Source organism: Megalobrama amblycephala, linkage group LG14 (genome assembly GCF_018812025.1).
Source record: "Megalobrama amblycephala isolate DHTTF-2021 linkage group LG14, ASM1881202v1, whole genome shotgun sequence".
NCBI classification, from domain to species: Eukaryota; Metazoa; Chordata; class Actinopteri; order Cypriniformes; family Xenocyprididae; genus Megalobrama; species Megalobrama amblycephala.
Window position 1 is genome coordinate 9,085,265 of NC_063057.1, and position 21,431 is coordinate 9,106,695.

The window sequence follows — 21,431 nt, forward strand, 5'->3', positions numbered from 1 at the left end:
ATTCACAGTGACTGTATATTTAAAAAAATAAATAAAGGAGGGAGAGAAAATAATGAACAGTTAAAAGAATCACATGAAAAGAGAGACAAAAAAAAAACATAGAGTCAAAAGTTTTGACATTAGATTTTATAAAAGTAAAAGAAATCCACTCTATCACTCTAAAATCACCTGCACACACTAGTCCAACATCATTGTCATGTGAACAACTGTCTAGAGTTAGAGCTAGTAGACTAGAGCTACTCCAGCACTAAACTGAGCCTTAAATTAAACCTACCAGGAGGAATGTATTATTATTTTTTTTTTTTTTTTTGATGCTGTTCACTTTATTTAAACAATTCATTTTGATTTAACACCATTGTTTCTGGTTCAGATGCGATTCCTTCATATTAAATTGACTTGAAATGGTTACTATTTAACTTCACTTGATGTTTTCATTTTGAAATAACATGTTTCAATCAAGTAACCCAATCAAACAGGACTTTTACTTCCCATCATGTTTTGCACCGGGCTGAAATGGGAGAGTAAATGTTGAAATAAAGTGCTATTTCATGCATTTTTAGCAAGATGAGAAAATGGAGAGACTTCTTATTGTATAATGTTCCATTATGTTGGCATTTAAAAGTTTCTGTTACTGTTCTCTCCTGACATCCCCAGTCATTCTAGACTGCCAACACTGAACATCACATGTGTAAAAAAGTAATGTTTAGTTTGTTGCTATGTAAATCACAGGACAACAGGACAAAACAAGAAACATTAATAATCATAGGATTTTATTATACTGTATATATACAGCTATGGAAAAAAATAAGAGACCACTCATGTTAAGTGTTAAATCAATGTTAAGTGGTCTCTTAATTTTTTCCATAGCTGTATATATATTCATTTATCTATTTATATAGAATTCATTACAGACAGATTTACAGGCATTTTTCTCTTTTCACAGCTGATGTATTTTGCTTTTGCTTTAAAATAACTGTTTCTTTTATTTATTTTATTTATTCATTTGTATTTATTTATTTATTTTTTTTTGATAGCAGTCTTTTTCTGCTGCCATTGTTTTCCTTGGATTTGCTTCTCAGTTCCATGCAATTTTAAGTTTTTCTTGGTTCATTCCATGTTTTATATGCAACCTCTCTCATGCTTATTCAGATTAGCATAGTTGGTTTTAAAATAATAGTCCAGGTTTTAGTAATCTGTACTTAATTTGTGTTTCAGAAAGCCATTTTTTAAGCCACAATTAACTATTCTAGATTAAGGCCTACTCCTGGCTTAATTTAAACCCTGTCCGGGAAACTGCCTCTATGTATTTAGTAAAGACAAACATAATTTTAGTAATGACAGGGTTTGGGACAGTTTACCTGAACAGATGACTCCAGCATCGCTAGTATGATCACAGTAAACTTTACCCCATCCTGCTGATGCACAATCCTTCAGAGTGGATTCTGAACCAACACATTTGACATGACTCCTCCAGATTTTTCCTGAACCTGGTCCAAAGTGTGCCTTAGAAAGAGCATCTATAGGTTCTCCACAGTCCAGCTCTCTACACACCACTGCAGCATCAGCCAAATCCCAGAAAATATCACACACTGTTCCCCACTGACCTCTATGAAGAACCTCCACTGTACCAGCACAGCGACTGTGACCACCAACCAACCTCACATTCACACCGTCTAAATATTAAACAAAGAAAATCACAGGGAGGCATATATGACTTAATACAGTAAATGACTATACTGTCATGATATGTCATAAACCTTTTTAAATAATTGCTGAAAAGATCAATGCTTCATTTCTTACCAGCTGTGATGAGTTTTACAACTGTAGTCAGTAAAATGAGTGTCAGGCATCTCTCCATCTCTCTCTGCTTGATTAATTCAACATCCAGTTCAAGCTTCTCCGCACTGATGATACAGAAGTACAGGCATCCTCTCACACCCCTTAATGAGAGAGAAAGAGGTCCAACTCCCTCCAATCACACTCGCTGTTACCTTATTAGACACAACAGAGGAAACCATCAAACAGCTTCAGTGACAAATCAGAGATGGCTTTTATGACTTTATCCATATATATCTAACTGTCAGCGCTGATGAACTCCTCCTCCACACCCATCAAGACACAAACACACACACACACACACACACACACACACATTTGACTTACAGGAGACAGGAAACTCTCCAGTTTATTTACAGCATCAAAGCCCAACACATGCAGAGAAGAGATAAAAGCATTGATAACTAACTGTAAATGTCCTACACTGTGTATTAGTGTACACATATGTTAGCATGACAATATCATGCAATAAAATCAACTCTGTAAAATGAATGCTATTGTAAAATGGTGTTTAAAAAATTACGTTAGTAAACGTTTGCAAGAGCACAGTGATCAAATTAGCCCTATTTACACCAAGGGGTGGAAAACATAACAAAATTATTCCTTTCATGTGTGTCAGATCATTGCTTTGACTAATGTAAAACTGACCTAACTGGTTTCAGGTGGCCCACAAAAGCCATAACCCTCATTCAGTGAAGATAAGCATGTTGTTCACCTTGTGACCAGCAGAGAGAGCCAGTCCTTCAGTATCTACCAAAGCAACCTATACTGCACCTTCACACTTTGAGTATTTTACAGTGTGGACGAGAGCTTTTTAAGTGATTTTTCTAAAAATGGCAAGTAAAAAAATGTCCCTCTACCTTACTTTCAGGTCACATAAATAAAATAAAAAATAAAATAAAATATTACAAGGCCATATTACAAGACTTTCAACTGAAAATATGTGGCAGTAATGGGCAATTTTCACTTGAAGGGATAGTTCACCCAAAAATTAAAATTCTGTCATTAATTACTCACCCTCATGTCATTCCAAATCCATAAGACTTTCGTTCATTTTCGGAACACAAATGAAGATCTTTTGGATGAAATCTGAGAGCTTTTTCTCCCTCCATGAACAGCTACGCAATTGACACTTTGACACTTCAAAAAGTTCATAAAGAGATTGTAAAACTAATTCATATAAATTGAGTGGTTTGGTCCAAATTTTCTGAAGAGACTCGATCACTTGACATGATGAACAGATTTAAGGGCACAATATGTAATTTTTTGCCGCTAGAGGTCGCCTATTCAAAACAAAGCGTAGTAGCTTGATGACGCCGAGATTGAGCAGAATCATGGGAGATGTCGTCTTTACCTCACAGACAGGAAACTCTCCAGTTTATTTACATATTTGTTAGCATGACACATAATAAACTCTTTAAAAATAAATACTACTGCAAAATAGCAAATTTTAAAAAAGTTATAAAGTAAATTTAATTTAGTGAAACATTTCAACACTGTCTCTTAATAATTCATGTGACTAATGTGAAATATACTCATTTTGCACAAAAGTGGTTTGTTTCAAATGGCCCACAAAAACCATAATTGTCAAAGTGAAACTGAGCTTGTTGTTCACCTTGTGTCCAGCAGAGAGAGCCGGTGTGCTACATTTCTGCTAAAGCTCCCTTGTGTAGAGGGATGCAGGGATGATGCATTTTTGTAGGCCAAAACCCGGAAACATGTTAGCACTTTAGCACTTCCGGTTCTATCGCCCTGTAATCAGTGGGGTTTTTGATTAAATGTTTGAAATAAGCTCTGTGGTTAACACAAGCTCAAGATATTTTCACGTTTTATTCAATGATAAATACATCAGTAATACGCTATTGTGATTTTTTAAAAACCTTTTACTTGTCTTGTCTTGTTGCTAACAAGTGTCTATATAGGACTACAGAGGTTGTCGGGGACATTAAACATCATCAGCGAACAGGTAAACTCCTCTACTCACTAGATGGCTTTCACGGCCTTGTTGTGTTTATAATTGCACTCAAGCAAAAACAAAGACTGAAAGAGTTGTTAAAAGCTTAGTGATGGTGACATCACGCATAAAAAAATGTTGTTAGTCACAGACCCTATTTTCTGGAATTATCTACTAAAATCCAACGGAAAAATCCTATTGGGTTTTTGTTGAGGGAACCAGGGTGATACTAACTTCCGGGTTGGCATACAAAATGATTATTCATTATTGCACTCTATTGCCCATTAATACTTCTTCAAGAGTTGCCCATTACTTCTTCAAGAGTACTGACAAAGTAACACTGTAAAGTTGAACAATACTCAATACCTCTGCAGATTTGAATATGAGATAAATCTTGATTTTTGATAACATTAGTTATTTCACACATTGATAACAGTGAGCAGTGAAACATAACGGCATGAAGATGGTTGTTGGTTTACGGTATATTTCTGTCTACATTTTAGTGGTTCTTGTCCAAAATGTTTGGCAATGTGGAACAGATCTTTTGCCCTTTAACCTGTCTACTTGAGAGAATAAAGTACAAATACAATGTTTGACAAACTTACATTATAGGGCAGTTTCCTGGACAGAGATTAAGCCTAGTCCTAGACTAAAATGGCCTTTTACATGCTTTCTCTGTCATGGTTTTAAATAGTACTAGACTTAGTCACTTAGGTAAAGTTGGTTTTATATTCGCACAGACTTCTGATAAATTCAGACTTTCCAATAAATGTGCAATAAATTAATTTTTGCGAATTTTAAGCAGTGATATGATATTGACAACCAACGATTGTCAACTTACAACATTTTTCACAGTCGATCAAAATAGGCAAGTATTGTTTTAATGGCATATTTACTTGTGAATGTCCACCGAATGTCCAATGTAGTGTGATTAACAAGGCTATTGAATACGGATGTCCGAATGTGCGAATATAAAACCAACTTTACCCAAGTGACTTAGTCCAGGTGTAACAGGTATACAAAGTATACGGCTAAATATTGTTATAATTCACACAAAATTGTTCTCTTATATCTTTTATGATACCTGATCTAAAGGTGTGCTTCTCCTTTAAGTGTTGCGTGGTCACAGTATGACCTAATTTCCTGTCCTGTCTCCTCCTCTTCCCTTTTGAAATGTGATTCAATGGAAGAGGTAGGTTTCTTTTGTCATCCTGTTAATTTTATTTAATCCTTATTTTAATTATATCTTTTATATCTATATTTCCACCCAAACTTATGTGTAAAGTACTATTTTATCTATCCTTTGGATTATTTTTGTTATTTTACATTCTTTGAGGTATATTTCTGTCTTTTATGTGAGACCAGCACATGGAGGTGCATCATTTGTTTTATAGAGTGTTATAAGGGCCACTCAATCTGAGGCTGCTTATTTGTCTCTTTTATTCAGGTATGTTTTCTGTATATTTTCTTATGTTCAGGTTTTCTTCCCTTTTGAAATGTGATTCAATGGAAGAGAGTATTATAAGGGCCACTCAATCTGAGGCTGTTTATTTGTCTCTGTTTTATTCAGTAAAAAGATCCAGTGAATCGGCTGCCTGCTGTCCCGTGTCTGTCTTTGCATCACACAACGTAACACAACGCAGACCAAGTTTTAATACCCGGTGTCGCTGGCCGCACATCACGCTGGGCATAAGTGAGCCGCACGGGTTACACAGGCCAGAGTTTAATAAACTGATTTCCTGGAGGAAGATCCGAACTACTCCACGACTAAATTGAGGTTTAAACCAAACCACCAGGAGACAGGATTAACTTTAAGATTATTATTGTGTTTCAAAGAAGACGCATGAATTTACTTGGACTATGTCAATGAAGATCTTTAAAAGAATGTCAAATCCAGAGAGTAATATTATCTTTTTAAAATACATATACAAAAATGAACTGTGTGCAATAGTAAAAATGTAGTAGTAAAAAGTAGTAAAAATGTCTATATAATTTTTGTAACATTATATTGCTTTATTATTGGAATACCCATAAATCTTTGATTCATCTTAGAAACTGTCTGTTCCTCAATTAAAAGTACACATAAACAAAACAATCAAAAAGGTCATAAATGCAACACAAAATGAATCAATATGAATTGAGAGGCTTAAGCCAAGTCTTTTGAAAAAGAAAGAGCGAAAGAAAGAAAATAATATTAAAAAGTTTTGCTGGTGAAATAAAATGGTGACAAATCATAGGACTAAAATGTTGCACTTTTTTTGCATAATTTTTTAGATTTTCAGAAAAAAACAAAACAAACAAATAAATATCAGTGGAGAAATATAATCAAAAATAAGATGGAAGAAAATAAAATTATATAAATATAAAATCATTTATGGCACACACAGGAATCTCCTTTTGTTAAATATTACACTACTAATATTAAATATTTTGGTAACACTTCCCATTAGTTAACATTAATGCATTAATTACACAATTACAAAATTACACAAAATACATTACAGTATTTATTCATCTTTGTTAATTTTAGTTCATAACAATACAACTGTTTGTTTAATTCATGTTAGCTCAGGTCCATTAAATAATGGATATCATAGTTATAATAATAGATCATACTAAATAACATACAAATTTTAAATTTGAAAATTTATAAATAAATGTCAAAATTAACAGCTAAGACTGATAAATGCTTTTTACCCTTCATATTATTTTTTTCTAAATAAAATGTTAAATAATTGAACTCCTAACTTCAGAAAAGATAAAATCACTTTTATTCATTTATTTGCTAAAAACACTTATAAGTTCAGAATACATTTACAAAAAAAACATGTGCAATAATCTTTCCTTTCAATAAAATAAATGTTTTCATTGAGCAGAAGTACATGTTGGTCATTTTGTCTTGTATGGGCTTCTGACCCTCAGAAACTTGATGCATGTGCAGAGCTTGAAACATTACTGATGATGATATGATAGAGCTTTTTTTAAATAATCATAATACAATAATAATACAAGATAATAAAATACAAGATAATAAAATACCGTCTATTTATCTGTTCTATATTTCCAGTTTGTTTGCTGCATGTTTTGAATTGAAGTCCATGTTTTCTATTAATGCTTCAACTGTAACAATGGTGGACTGAAACTAAAGCTTAATAGTATGTATCATTTAAAATCATTGTTGAGACAATTAAAAGCTGTATAAGACTGTGGTGGTGGTGGGTGTGGTCACAAACTGAACATAGCCCCTCCCTGTTTTCTTGGCTCCTCCTTCAAATAATCATAGCCTGCTGTTAGAAAACAAGAACAAATTCTTGTATCAGTACACGCTTAATGTGCAAATCAACATTTGCATTGCAATTTCTAGTTATAAAATCTAAACATATTGTGTGAGATAAACGGGTCACAATATCTTACCTAACAAGTCTCTCGCATCTTCACTGATATTTCTCTCATCATCTACTCCTTCAGACTGCATACTGATATAAATGTATCAATCATTAAATACATTAACACAATTTCACACTGCACTTGAAAACACACTACAATATATAAAAATTATAATAAAATAAGTATAAAGTATAATTTATATAATAATATAATTTGGAAAGAAAAATCACTGTATCAGACTATTTATATTCTAAAAGAGTAAAATGAAACCCACCGTCTTATGATGACAACATCATCATAGCTTTCTGATATGGCATCTGCAATAAAATAATGAAAAATTAAATGTGATAGGCCTAATCAAATGACCATGCATATTCAAATAATATTAATAATTAAAGAAATAAACCTGTAGTACGATGTCTCAATCCAACACTGATCACATCATCATAATTCTCTGTTTTAAATTGTTGTTCTTCTAAATAAGTTAAAAGAAAGAGGAAAAACAAACTGATTTCACAGTTTACAGGCCCAATAAGTTTAACTTGAAGTGAAATTTTGTAATCAATCACTGACCTGTTGGACCTATAATGGTGGTGACATCATTATAGTAGTCAGGTGTGACTCCTACTGCAGATTCTGATATTAAAAATGTGCAATAATCATTTTCATAAAAAAATAATTAACACTGTGCTCCAGTCTGTTTTACAGTGAATTTTAAATAATTACTTTGTGTAAAAATTAAATATGGATTATGTTATATCGGATTTTTATTTATTTAAGATATTTAACATTCAGTAATGTTAACTTGGTAAGTGGAAGATTTTGATTCATTTCACATGTTTCTATGTAGCATGTAATATTATTATATTTCAGTCCTCTAACCTGAAAGAAAATTATCAGCATCTCCATACCCAGAATACTGTTCTTCAGAAAGGACACTTCCTGTTATAAAGGAGTAGAACCATAAAAAATATGTTTACAATCACAAACCAGCTAAAATCCCAACTTCTTTTGGATCATTTAGCACTAACATTACATCATTTGACATCAAATGACACAAAAAAGGTCCCACATATAAATCTATGCAATTTACTCCACTCACTCCCCTGAGTACAGTGATTACCCTGTTGATCTCCTAAATCAGACACTCAGACACTTACTCACCCCTATGAGTGAAGAGATGGTGTCTATTAGTGGGTCTGTGAATCTCCTCATAAACGGCCTCAGTGTTCTTAGAGAGAGCTGTGAGTGTAGAGAGACAAACCTGCTGTCAGTTCACAACACATGACTGATCACACACTGAATAAGACACAATATGACAGTCTCTGGATCTCTCCTACCTCTCCTCATCACTCTGTTCTGCTGAATCAGTATAAGCAGTGGCACTAAGAGCAGTAAGAGCACAACTCCCAGTACAATCACAAGCACAGAGAGAGACGGAGGAGTTTGTGAACGAGTGACTGATGTTGAGCTCACTGTCTGAGAAACTGGAGGAGAAGATGATGTTGTTGTGGCAGGAGTAGAGGACACTGACAAATCTGACAAAACAGACACAAACATATTCAATATGCTAATACACAAATACTACTAGAACTAAAATTATTTAAAAAAAAATATATATATATATACACTATTCATCAGTTTATTGCTGAGACCTGCACAGGTGAGTCCAGCGTGATCTTTGTTGGAGCAGTCAGTGTGGTTCTTCAGGGAGAGAGGACAGTCCCACAGGTGAATCTCATTCCCTCTGCACTCGACTCTGTTCAGCCACACAACACCTTCACCAGCACCAAAGACTGAATTCCCATCAGCCCTCAGTGCTGCTCCACAACCCAGCTGTCTGCAGACCACCTGAGCATCGCTGATGTCCCACAGATCATCACAGACTGAGCCCCACACAGCGTTATGATACACCTCCAGCCTCCCAGAGCACCGGCCCTCCCCTCCACTCAGTCTGAGAGGAACATGCTCTGAAATCCACAGACAAGTAGACACATTATTGGCCAACACAGTTCTGTCAGAACAGCGACACCTAAAGTGGTGTGTGAGATTAAATCCTCTTACTTCTCCAGAACAAAATTACATGCACACATGACAAATGACTGATTTTTATGTTCTTCTACATCAAATGAATTTACCTGAACACTGTCTCTAATGTGGAGATGTGGAGCATGACAAAGAGCTTCTAGGGGACTCTTGACTCTCCTGTTCTGTAATCGCAAATTAATTCTATATTATATTTAGTGCTGTCAATCGATTAAATCTATATATATATTTTTTTGTAATTAATCATGATTAAGCGCACCTAACATTAAAGTTTTTACATAAACAGTATATTTTAAACATTTGATCTAATAGGTAGGAAATATACAGAAATTGAAGTTCTATCAAAAACGTCACATTCTTCACTGAATAAATTATAAATTAAATATAGATTAATCCTTATTAAAGGAATAAAAGTTATTCAGTCAAGAGCAGTTCTTTGATTAACATTAATGACAAACAGCAGCAGGTTTATCAGGCATTTGGCATAATTTTGTGTTTTTATCCATTCAAGTGCAAAAGTAGTAAAGAAGTAAATTCAGTAAATTTCTGTCTTGTGAGTCACGTGTGTGTCACACAGACAGGAGATTCACAGACAGCGTGCCAGTACCGCACTGAGTTCTCTTTTGTCACACTTGAATGGTTTAAAAGCATTTGCATGAGAGTGTGATCATATAATGTAATGCTAGCTAATAGATGATGGTAAAATATTTATGCTGCATTAAATATTTTTAACATGTTAAACTTAAACATGTTAAAATTAATAGCATGAGTTAACGTGTTACATTTATCAGCCCTAATTATATTACTGTTACGTGTGCTAGTGCTGTAGAGATGAGACGTAAACAGAGATCCACATAAAGGGTATTTAATGATTAGCGCAGGAGAAACAAGCATTACACATACAAAACAACAACAAGATTGGACAGGGAGTGAAGGGAGTGAGTCCATTATAAAGGGAGTGCTGATGATGAAGTCCAGGTGCAGGTGATGAGTGCTGATGGGGAGATGACGAGGGAAGTGAGTGCAGGTGTGGAGACAGGAGGATCTTGGGAAATGGAGTCCGGGAGACAAGGGAACTGTGACAATTACATGTATATATATTATATAAAATACAATTACATGTATTTTCGCAATACTGCATCTAAACGCGAACTGCAGATTTTGCTTGTTGATTCGTTACATAAACAAGGCGTCTTTGGTGATGAGGAAAGGCTGGTAGACTATCCCGAATCAGTTGAGGGTAGTTCAGAGGATCTTGCGCTGCAAGTTAAAAAGTTGGAGTTGCAAGCTAACGAGCACGAAAGAGGTTTGTTAAGAGAAAGGGAGGAATGGGAAAGTGAGAGAGAGAGAGAGAGAGAGAGAGAGAGAGAGAGAGAGAGACATGAACTTTAGTTGAAAAAGCTTGAAATGGAACAAGCGTGCCGCCTCAAAGAAATGGAGTTGAAAGCTCGTGAAAGAGGTGTAACAGATAGCTCTGAGTTTGATGTGAGTCGTAACATTCGCATTGTCCCTCCTTTTCGAGAGCAGGAGGTAAACATTTTTTTTGCGCTTTTCGAACGTGTTGCTACCAATCTTAAGTGGCCGAAAACATTTTGACCTATGTTGCTGCAGTGTGTTTTTTTGGTAGTTAATTCCCTGGAGGCATATTCTTCGTTGTCAGTGGAAGAGTCTCTTGATTATGATCAAGTGAAAACAGACGTTCTTATAGTTTATGAACTGGTTCCTTAGGCGTATCGCAAAAAATTCCGTAACCATCGAAAAACTGATGAGACTTACGTTGAATTTATTCGAGAGAAGGAATCGATGTTTGTTCGGTGGTGTGCTTCTATGAAAGTGCAATCTTTTGAAGAGCTCCGTGAACTGATTTTATTAGAAGAATTCAAAAACTGCCTGCCTGAACGTGTCGCAACATATTTAAATGAGCAAAAAGTTCTGAAATGTTCTGCTGCAGCTGTTCTGGCTGATGAATATATGCTTACACATGCATGTGTTCAACATTGCACAGAAATTTCCATCTGTTGGCAATAGTCAGCGTTCTAAGCGTAATTCTGATCGCGCTCCGTCTGATGTCAAAGTCAATGAGAGTTTTGTTAAGTCTCCTCACCCGTTTGTTTCTATTGTAGGAAACGTGGACACATTATTTCTGAGTGCCCAGTACTTAAAAAGAAAAATAGTGTCCCTAAACCATTGGGTTTATTGATGACGTCCTCGCCACAGTTTGAAGGACTGGAGTTGTTAGCTTCTCAAGCTGACGTGTGTAAGATCAGGGGTATGCGCCGTTCACAATGGACGGATTTGTGTCACTAACAGGTAATGTTAGCTCGCGTAAACCAGTTAAGATACTTCGTGATACAGGAGCTGCTCAAAGCTTTATTCTGGAAGGAATATTGCCATTGTCTGAGGAGAGCTCTTTGTCAGATCATGCGAAAGAGATCAGTGCATTCGTAACACCAGACCATTTCCTACATTACACCGTAATGGCTTTCGGTTTACGAAACGCACCGGCAACCTTCCAACGATTAGTAAATCGTGTTATTGATGGCATGCATAATGTTGAAGAGTATTTGGATGATTTGGTTGTTTACAGCGCGTCTTGGTCAGAGCATTTAGAACAACTTGATTTATTGTTCCGTCGTCTGTCTCTTGCTAACCTCACGGTTAATTTAGCCAAGTGCGAATTTGGGCGAGCAAAGGTAACGTATTTGGGAAAGATTGTTGGTGGCGGAGAAGTTCGTCCTGTCGAGTCTAAGGTTGAGGCTATTCTGCGCCAAGAGCTTCGTCGATTCATTGGTATGGTTAGGTATTACAGGAGTTTTTGCAAAAACTTTTCTGCTGTGGCCTCTCCATTAACGGATCTTCTTAGTCCCAAAGTACCATACAAGTGGACTGAAACGTGTCAAACGAGTTTCGAGAAAATCAAAGCGCTTTTGACTAATTTTCCTGTTCTTGCTGCTCCTGATTTTTCGTCCCAGTTTCTACTTGCTGTTGATGCAAGTGATGTGCAGGAGCTGTTCTCCTTCAACGTGATCAAGTTGGTGTTGAGCATCCCGTTTGTTATTTTTCACGTAAATTTAACAGACATCAACAGAATTAGCCTACTCCACCATTGAGAAGGAGGCGCTCGCGCTTATCCTTGCACTTCAACATTTCAGACATCCCAAGTCTCCCGGAAGTTCCGGGAGTCTCCCGCATATTGATAGCGGCTCCCTGATGCCCGCAAATTAGTTAAAATCTCCCGGAATCTAGAGCGAGCGAGCAAGAGCGCGCATAGAGACTGTGCCTGCATCTCAATGTGCATACTATCCATCCTAAATAGTATGTAACACTAGTAATATTCAATACTATTTAGGGCGGATAGGGTGGATAGTATGCACATTGGGATGCAGGGAGTGTTTCAAACCAGCACGCGCACGGCAGAGAGGGAGAGGGAGCGAAAGAGACCTTGCGTGTGTGTGTGTGTGTGTGTGTGTGTGTGTGCTAGTGTGCGAAGCGCATGTAAGACAGAGAGCATCCCGAATGGCCTTTTTCGGCAAATCAACCAATCAATTATCAGTGAGGTGAGTTGACAAGTTTCATTTCATGTGCATATTATTCAGGCTAGTTGCCAAGGCTACATGAAAACAACAAACTCCTTAGACCTGTTTAAAGTTGCAATGGAAAATAAATAAAAGCAGTTTACATAAATAGTATAAGCAGCTTATATAAATAGTAAAAGTAATCTACATATTTAAACATAATTAACAAATAATTGGATATGCCTATAGCTTATAGCTCCTTCAGGGGGGGTGATACCTCCCTGAAATGACTTTTTGCAGGTTGGGATGTCTGACATTTCGATGTTTATATTGGTTCTGTTTCATATCCTTTGATTGTTTACGCAGATTATAATCCCTTAGTCTTTTTAAATCGAATGAAGAATAACAACCAGCGTCTGATGCGCCGGAGTTTGTTCTTACAGACTCTTGAGTTGGACATTCAACACATTTGCGGTAAGGATAACATCATTGCTGACGCTTTATCCTGCATTTGAGTGGAATAAATTGTATTTTTCCTTTTAAATAAAGAAGGTGAGATTATTTGCATTTCTACAATTTATTCACTTAAGGGTGAGGGTGTTACGTATATCTGCGTACTTTTTTTTTTTAAGCCTTTAGGTGGCGTTGTGGGGAATCCTCAATCTGTGGAAGCAGAGAGACGTCATCGGGGATTTCCGCATAAATAGGCATTGGCGGCAACAATGGATCTCTCTCCTCGTCTCCCTTTGTTCGTTCGCCCGCCGCTCTCGTTGCTTCTCTGGAGCAATTTAGTCCTTATTTTGTTATCAGTTTAATTTGTCTTTTTGGTGCTTTCGTTGATCTATTTTAAATGTGCTTTTATTTGTGATTAGTTCTTTAGTTCTATTGTTTGATTGTTTGAGTTTTGTTTGCTATAAGTAAATGAAGGCGACTGGCGTCTTAAAAACCTGCAACAAGTGTCTGTGACTCTTTCATGTGTTCGGTCCATGTCCATTATTTGATTTACTCAAGTTCATTAGCTGTTATTTTGGTCATGGTCCGTAACAGATGGAAAATACATCAGTCTTACCCAAGCAGGTAATTTTGGCCACTTCATCTTCACCACAGTCATTCTGTTCCCAGGGTGAAGATGGACACTGCCACAGATTTGAATCATGTGGTCGACATTTCACTTTATCCAGCCAGTTACAAGCTGATTCCAGTCTTGGTATAGAAGCAGACAAAACACCAGATCTTCCACAGTTCAGCTCTTGACAGATCAGACTCACTGTGTCTCTGTCCATCTGGTTCCAGCACACATTACCCCAGGATCCATTGTAGAAAACCTCCACATTCCCTTCACAGCCCTCAGTTAACCTGATCTCTTTAAACTCTAGATGGAAACATGAATGATATATCAGCTCTCATCCAACCCCATTGATTTCAACCACTGGATGGTACATATATACTGTACAAATGAAATAAAATAACCAACAAAGATTAAATTAAATAATAATAATAAAAAATTAATGTTACTGAATAACAGTTTTTTGAGTAGCCTACCATTTACCTGAGCACACGACTCCTACATCCTCCTTGTGTTGACAGTCATGTTTTCCCCAGCCTGGAGAAGAGCAGCTCCACAGGGACGTCTCATTCCCCTCACACTCCACCTCATCCAGCCATATGGGTCCAGAACCAGGACCAAACCAGGCTGGTACCTGCTGGTTACTGAGGGCCACTCCACACTGCAGCTGTCTGCACACCACATGGGCATCTTTAATATCCCAGGAGTCATCACACACCGTCCCCCATGAGCCGCTGTGAAAAACCTCCAGCCTCCCTGCACAGTCTCCCCCAGAACCCACCAGCCTGATGGACCCGCGACCTGATATTCAGAGAAAGAGAAACACATTAGTGATCACTAACAACTGAAGAATCTGCCCAGATGTTGCTCTTCTCACCAAGGCAGGAGATTGACAGCTGTTGTGTGGAGCTGCAGTTGAGAGTTTGTGGAGAGCTGCAGTTCCCCAGATGAGCTTCACTCCCAGAGCACTGGAAGCCCGTCACACACTCATGACTGTGTTCAGGACTGGATGAAGAGGAGCCGGAGAAGTTCAGCACAGAGCCACAGCCCAGCTGTCTGCAGACCACAGAGGATTCAGTGAGACTCCAGGAGTCCAGCAGAACTCTCCTCCAGACCTGATGGATGGAAACTTCCACCTCCCCCTCACGCTGTCTCTCTCCAGACAACCGCACCAGACCATCATGAACAGCCAGAGAGGAATCTGAGGAGCAATTCTTATTTTACTAAAGTACGAATTGTGTTAGAACACAGTGAAAAAATGTTAATATATTATAGAGTTTTTCAGCAGCATAATGCTCTGTGTGTCAAATAAGTTTACCAGAGCAGATGACTCCAACATCTCGTCTATGAGAACATTCAGCTCGACTCCATGAAGAGATGGAACATTCTGAGAGTTTTGTTTCATTCCCGTCACAATCAAACACATCAGCCCAGATTTCACCACTTCCCTCACCAAACCAGTCTGATCCCACAACAGACACAGCAATCCCACAATTCAGCTGTCTACAGAGGACACTGGCAGCTCTCATATCCCAGCATGCATCACACACTGTGCCCCACTCATTGAGAAACCGAAGCTTCGCTCTTCCAGAACAAGAGTCTGAACCGTTCATCAGTTTGGCTTCTGTGTAACCTGAATAAAGAACAGAGAAGTTAAAATAAAGTATAATGCAGCTGACAGAGAAGATATACTGTATCAAAGGCAAATGAAGAGACACTGAATCTTTATACTTTACCAGAGCATAACAGGCCCACATTATTGTCACTGATGCAGCGGTGTTTGTGTGATGACGTTGAGCAAAATGAAATATAAGATTCATTTCCTCTGCACTGAATCTCTTGTGTCCACATCTGAGCGTCTCCTTTGCCAAAAGCATCTTCTCCCAGCACCTGTACAGGAGCCCCACAGTCCAGCTCTCTACACACAACCTCTGCATCCTGCTGGTCAAAGGCAGCAGCACACACTGACACCCACGTCTGATTATGAAGTATCTCTAACCTCCCAGAGCAGAGGTGAGATCCATTAACCAGTCTGGAAGCTTTATGACCTGTTCATATTACATTAATGACAGTGCACAGTAGACAAATACAAACATGCTTAATAGTTACATACAATAACCATACAAACATTTAGAGTTTTCCAAACAAAATATTCTTTTTGTCACAACTAGGGATGTAACGATATCAAAATCTCACAATACGATAATACCTCGATATAAGTCCACAATACGATATTTATTGTGATATTAAAAAAGAAAGAAAAGATATTAGGTCTTGGAAATGTAAGAAATTGTAGTCTGCCTCGACCCAGATTCCACTCCAAAGTATATTTTAGAATCAGCTTATCCCCAAAATGGCTTAATTATCATAGAGAAGAAGAAAGTCAACTGATATATTGTTTATGTACCATTTGGTTGATCAAGTCCTGAGCAAATGGTAATCAATTGTAGAATGGGAATGGGTGTGGGACACAGAGAACCATCTCAGACAATGAGGTGTCACAACTTCATTAACATACAGACCACAACAGGTAAAACATGAGAAACTACATTTACATGAAGAGTGGTGAACTGTAAACAGGATAAAAGGTTTGAGATTTGGATGTTCTGGGTTCATTCCGACTCTGATGAACCCAAGGTGCTACGTGTACTTTGTCACTGCTACGCTGCAATAAACTTCTTCATCGAGATCTTCAATGTCCTCATCATTTCTTACAGAAAAAAGTACCATGAGTGTTAAACAATGATTGAACATTACAATGATGTACAAATTAACCATGTCATATTCTGTCCTTTTTTCTTTATCCTCTAATCATAACTGACGCTTAGAGGTATGAGGTATAGTATGAGATGGGTCAAATGACCTAAAGCTCCCCTTTATAAAATAAAATAATTGCACCAGATGGACCTTGACAAAGGTAACATCTATTATTTTTTCTAACATTCTCAAGAGTTGAACTTGTTAACATTAATGAATGCACTTGTGAAGTAAAATGAACAAACTATGAACAGCTGTATTTTTATTAATTAAGGTTAACAAAGATGAATAAATACAGTAACAAATGTATTGCTCATGGTTAGTTCATGTTAGTTAATGCATTAACTAATGTTAACAAATGAACCTTATTGTAAAGTGTTACCACAAATAAGATGCTTGAACACACATGTAAGATCCAGACAGGTGAAGCAGAATATTTTTGTAAGATTCATAAAGACTTCACTTGTTTCTAAAAGAATGATTCAATGATAAATACATTTTTAACAGTAATTTGTTGCCACCTAGTGGTGTAACAGTGTAATTGACACAGTCGTTATTATAAAGAACTAAACAGATGTTTAAAAACAAAAACAAAAAAATAAAATAAAAATGGCATAACAACAAAATTACTAAAACTTTTAAAATTAAAATGAAATCAGATTGAATTAAAAATATTAATGAAAACTATAATAACACCACCTACTAGTAGCCTATGGCAAGATCTGTTTATTATAGTGTGTGTGTGTGTGTGTATCATACACATATATATGTAAATGGTAGGCCGTTATCGGCGTTAACGTGCGACTCTTATCGGGCGATAAAAAAAATATCGCCTTTAATCTATTCTCAAAGTTGGGTTGGGAGCTGGGTCTATACTACGCAAGCTATGATGACTTTCACCTTGATATTTTAGCGCGGATGGTATACCTAGCCGAATTGACCCTTCGCAAAGACCCGCCCCCCTTAGTTACTGTTGCTTTATCCGACAAGCCATGGCGCTGTCACGCCACACAGAGGGAACAATACATCGCGGAGCAAAGAGGATACTGACAACACGTCGACAGACAAGACAGAGCAGGTTACTTATGATATTAAACAAAGTCCCAGCTGTGTAGTTTTTTTTTAAGAAATTCAAACAATAAAAACGTTTTTGTTGCTCTTTAATGTGTCGTGACCATGGTCGTGACAGATTGCTGTAGCGCCTCAGCTCAAAAGGCTCGTAAACCGATCATCTCTTACTACCAGTCCATTTATAGCATCAAATAAACATGAATGAACATGAGAATCAATGTTGTTTCAAACGCGGAAAGATGTCAATATACACAATTTTTCAAGTTTAACTCCACCGAGGTTAATCTTCTAACTCCTGACTGCTTTGTCGGACAAAATGGCGGATTACTTTTAGTCATTATTTGGGTAGCACACATATTCTGAATGTCACAATCTCGGTCTCGTTACATATTTGCTTCTAACTCAGGAACCGAAAGTCCCCGCAAGCTGAAACTCGGATGACAAGGTCCCCTCTGGGCCCTTGAGCGGCCATATCCGTCACAGGCCTCGAGAACGCTCCCCCACAGATTGCTAGTTGCTAGTTAAACGGCCGAAATCCCGAGCCCTACCTCCTAGGACCTCGGGGAAGGGCTCGTTGGAAAGGCCTTTTTTCCCGACAATCTCGATTTGAGATTGGTGCGATTTGGCCAGGGCGTTCTTGATGTCCTTTTCCCGAGATATAAGTGAAAAACCAAATTCCCATTCATTATTCATTCATTCATTCATTATTCTGGTGTTAGAAAGACGAGACTTGCACTAAGCATTTTCTTTCTGTATTACATTGTGTGTAAGCATGTTTAATTCAGTCATGGAAAATGTACAAAACCAAAAACAGACCATTTTTAAAATGAAAGTAGGCTAATGACTGGTCCTTTGCTGCCACCTGCTGGTTAAAGTAGTCATTTTGTCATATTGTTCTATAATGCATATTTAGACTTGATAAAATCACTATTATAATGATTACAATCACATTTTGTCAAAATGCATCACTTAATTTCTGTTGAAGTATTAATGACAATTGTGCCATAGTATGAGTAATGTGAAACTTTAAGGAGACTTGCAGTAAACATTTCCTTACCCATCATTTATTTTGTCAATCAAATCGTTCATTGAAGAATATATTAAAAACCTACTGCATACTAGTCCTAGGTTTTTTTGCTCAATCTGAATAAAACCAATGCAGTACAATTCTCTGGACTGCAGTACAATTCTCTGGAGTACAATTATTTCTCACCAAGTGTCCCTGAAAGCCATATATCTCTCCAAGGAATGCTCAGATCTTTCTGAAAATAAGCAAGGAAGTGTGACATGACTCTAAACAAGCAATTTCATGGGGATTGGGACAATAGCTACCTCTAACAGTTAAAAATGTGTTGAATGACAATGTTCTTATGTTTGTAAAGGCAATTCTCTTAAAACTTGTCATTTGCCACCAGATGGCAGTAGAAGGCCACTAATATAGTTCAAGTTTTCAAGGTCGTCAATGTTTTGTAATTTAATATCCCTTTTAAACTATATAAATCCTTATAATATCATTACAGATCACATTTTGTCAAGGTTTACCTCTTCATTTGTTCATTTGACGTATGTTTTTTGCAATAATATAACATTACAATTACACTGAGACCTGAAAATGATGATTTTTAAAGGGGAAACCTGGAATAAGCATTTTCTTATCTCATCGATGATTTCAAATATCCACATCTGCAACAAAATGTGTGTGTAAGCACGTTTAATTAATGTAGTGAACATGGAAAATGTACTTGAAACACAAAACAGATACTGTTTTGACACAGAATGAAAGTGAGCCAATAAGTGGTGTGTGTGTGTGTGTGTGTGTGTAAGCATGCGTATTATTGTTTAAGCCTTTTCTTTCTCTTCCTCTGTGTTTGGTTTAGCATTTAGCATATATCATAGCTGTTCATCTGTGATTTAAGTGGTGACATGCTTGCTAAATAAAGCTTAATATCTTTTTATGCATATGTGTTTATTAAAGGCCTTAAAGGATTGAACTCCGGTAAATGCTGCTTGCAGCTTTAAAGTGTCATGAAACCCCAAAACACTTTTTTTGAGATGTAAACAGATATGTATAGGTTGCACATCATTGAAAACACTAAAGGTACTCATTAATGTTATTCATAAGTGAAAAATAGTTTTGTTTTTGTTTTTCAGATCGATTTCTGTCTTCCGGTTTGAAAAGCCGGAGCAGCGTCACAAAATCTGACGTAATCGTGTACTTTGGCCCAAGTATGGGCATGGTCGAACATGCTGACGTAGACCGTTTCAAGCAATTCTCAACATACATTCATGAAATAAAGCTCATTTAATCCAATCACTGCGCTGTAGTATGCATAAGATTATAATTGCGGTATTATGCATGAGGAAGTCTTACTTCTCTCGCCTCGGTCTGTTGTCATTCAGAGACATATCTTTGGTGTTTGTTTCCTCAGTGCCATAACACAATGTGTTTTCCTGAGACGCGACCAGAGCAGAGGTTTGTGTGCATGTGGATTGTTTTGCTGTAATCTACCAGCACAAATGGAAAATATGTTTGCATGAGATCGCATTACAGCGGAGAATTCAAATGTCACAAAAGTGCGGCTCATTCACCTCTGCCTGTTCTAGCTGCGTTCAAACACGCGAGCCGTAGGCTGTTTCCTTCAGCACAGCAGCACGTGTGTTGTTTGTATTTTACTCGCGATGCGGTCAGAACTGGAGTTTGAATACGAACACATGAAAAATACGACTGTACATGCGGAGCGCACATATGATCGGTTTCAGCGCGGAGCTCCGCGATGAGTTTAATAACACTAGCCACGTGGATCATAGCTCATACAGAATAAAGTATCCGTGTTTAAAGTTTTTATTTCACACATTCTCCTGCACCAAACATTAACCAGCACGGTGTAGTTATGCACACATATTTCATCAAGTCTTCTTCAAATGAATTATATGTGCAAACTGGACACTGATACAGTGGTGTAGCCTATCTAAACGTGACGGCACGATTTTTCTAATAGACAAAAGACTGATTTTGAGTGCAGTGCTCATAAACATAATCAAAGTAGCCTATTATTAGCCCTATTAAATATTCTTTCGCATTTCTCCCTTGTGCTTGGGAGTTTGTTGTCATTTTCTCCGTGCATTGAGCCTGGTGCTGCAGACAGGATAGCGTCATTCTCCTCATCATCTGGCTCATCTCGGAGGAGGCGAGTTAACATCTCCTCATCCTCCTCCTCATCTCCCTCCACCTCGTCACCTTCCGCAAGTAGCTGCTGGTCAAAAAGCGGGGTAAACTCAGGTGACTCTGAATCCATAATATCCCAACCCACAAAGAAAGATCTCGTGGGGGAGAGGGCTGGACCCCCTTTGTCGAAGGAGGGACAGAAGAGAGAACCGGATCCTCTCTAGAAGAAGCAGCTACCCGAAGTCTTCTTTCTAAGATCCTGGCCGGCATTACACAACAGTGCGCGCAACTCTCCACATCCGCCAGCGTGGCCTGAGCGTGCTTAACACCCATGCACACGATACACATCGGATGCGAATCCCTGCCCGACATCATAAATCCACAAGCTGCCGGACACGAGCGCGAAGAAGCTTCTTTCCTTTTCTCCACCGTGACCTTGTACCTCGACATGATGAGTAGAATATCCTGTAATCTTAGCTCGCCTTAACACGTTAGCTAGAATAAGGGACACTGCTAACAAAAGCAGAGTAGAAAAACTCAGTAACGAACAGAGAATCCACAACAGATTTTAACTGCACTGCGTTCGGCAACATCAACCTTGATGGTACGTTTGTGAACTGAAGCAGAACAGGT

At 37.6% G+C, this 21,431-nt stretch overlaps 1 long non-coding RNA gene and 1 pseudogene across 1 annotated transcript; both read right to left on the reverse strand.

The window, feature by feature from the left end:
- The window catches only part of LOC125245584, a 31,236-nt pseudogene extending 10,308 nt beyond the window's left edge, over nt 1-20,928 (reverse strand).
- On the reverse strand, nt 6,583-7,516 carry LOC125245477. Its single transcript, XR_007179552.1, has 3 exons — nt 7,452-7,516; nt 7,205-7,266; nt 6,583-7,077 (listed from the first exon to the last, which is right to left on the reverse strand). It is a non-coding gene; the product is annotated as an uncharacterized LOC125245477 (long non-coding RNA).
- Nucleotides 20,929-21,431: the final 503 nt, after the last annotated feature.